Source organism: Mandrillus leucophaeus, unplaced genomic scaffold (assembly GCF_000951045.1).
Source record: "Mandrillus leucophaeus isolate KB7577 unplaced genomic scaffold, Mleu.le_1.0 Scaffold9537, whole genome shotgun sequence".
NCBI classification, from domain to species: Eukaryota; Metazoa; Chordata; class Mammalia; order Primates; family Cercopithecidae; genus Mandrillus; species Mandrillus leucophaeus.
The window spans coordinates 1-1,101 of NW_012110405.1; the positions used below are offsets into that span (position 1 = coordinate 1).

At 45.8% G+C, this 1,101-nt stretch overlaps 2 long non-coding RNA genes across 2 annotated transcripts; one reads left to right on the forward strand and one right to left on the reverse strand.

Moving 5' to 3' along the window:
* The first annotated feature begins 124 nt into the window (after positions 1-124).
* On the forward strand, positions 125-593 carry LOC105532376. Its single transcript, XR_001004961.1, has 2 exons — positions 125-276; positions 370-593. It is a non-coding gene; the product is annotated as an uncharacterized LOC105532376 (long non-coding RNA).
* On the reverse strand, positions 542-777 carry LOC105532375. The gene is made up of 2 exons (XR_001004960.1): positions 677-777; positions 542-583 (listed from the first exon to the last, which is right to left on the reverse strand). It is a non-coding gene; the product is annotated as an uncharacterized LOC105532375 (long non-coding RNA).
* Between the last annotated feature and the right edge of the window lie 324 nt (positions 778-1,101).

The following is a 1,101-nucleotide window of genomic DNA, read 5'->3' on the forward strand; positions in this document are numbered from 1 at the left end:
CAGGATAGTCTCGATCTCCTGACCTCGTGATCCACCCGCCTCGGCCTCCCAAAGTGCTGGGATTACAGGCTTGAGCCACCGCGCCCGGCCTCTATATTCTTTAATAAAGAAAAATAAAAAGCTGTTTCCTTATCATTGCACAGAGGAAAAACAGAAGTTGAAAAAACTCCCCCCAGACCGAGTTGGGGCCAACTTTGATCACAGCTCCAGGACCAGTGCAGGCTGGCTGCCCTCTTTTGGCCGAGTCTGGAATAATGGACGACGCTGGCAGTCCAGGTATGTGTTCAGTGCCAGGTCTCCAACCTACCCATCCAACCTCCTTTTTGGAGATATCACCCTTCATCCTGTTAACCCTTTATTTCCTTTCAGACATCAATTCAAAACTGAAGCTGCAGCAATGAAGAAGCAGTCACATACAGAAAAAAGCTAATCATGCTTTACCAACTACCATGAGGCTAAAAGCAAAGTCAACAAACCCCTACTTTCCACCGAATTCTTTATCATTGTCTTTCTTAGGAAACAGACATACTCATTCATTTGATTTAATAAAGTTTTATTTTTCCAAATGTACAATTGGTTGGACCTGTAAAAAAGAAATTAAAAGAATCAGAACCATAAATCAGAACCATAAAGCTTTGTTACCTCCTACTCCATGAGCCCACGCATTCCTACTCACCTATTCATGCATCTTCACCAGCAGCTGGAGCATCTCCGCCCTTGGTATTTCTGGTGTAAATTACTTGAGCTCTGTGCTTTGAAACCAGTTTGATAAGTCCTAGGGAGAGAAGATAGTAGGATGAGATGCTTAATAGATGCTATAATAGAAACTAGTAAGGTTTTTGGTTGGGCATGGTGGCTCATGCTCGTAATCCCACCACTTTGGGAGGTGAAGGCGGGCAGACAGCTTGAGGTAAGGAGTTGCACACCAGCCTGGCCAACATGGTGAAACCCCATCTCTACCGAAGATACAAAAATTAGTGAGGCATGGTGGCACGTGTTTGTAATCTCAGGTACTTGGGAGGCTGAGGTGTGAGGACTGCCTGAACCCAGGAGTTGGTGGTTGCAGTGAGCCAAGATTGCCCCTCTGCACTCCAGCCTGGG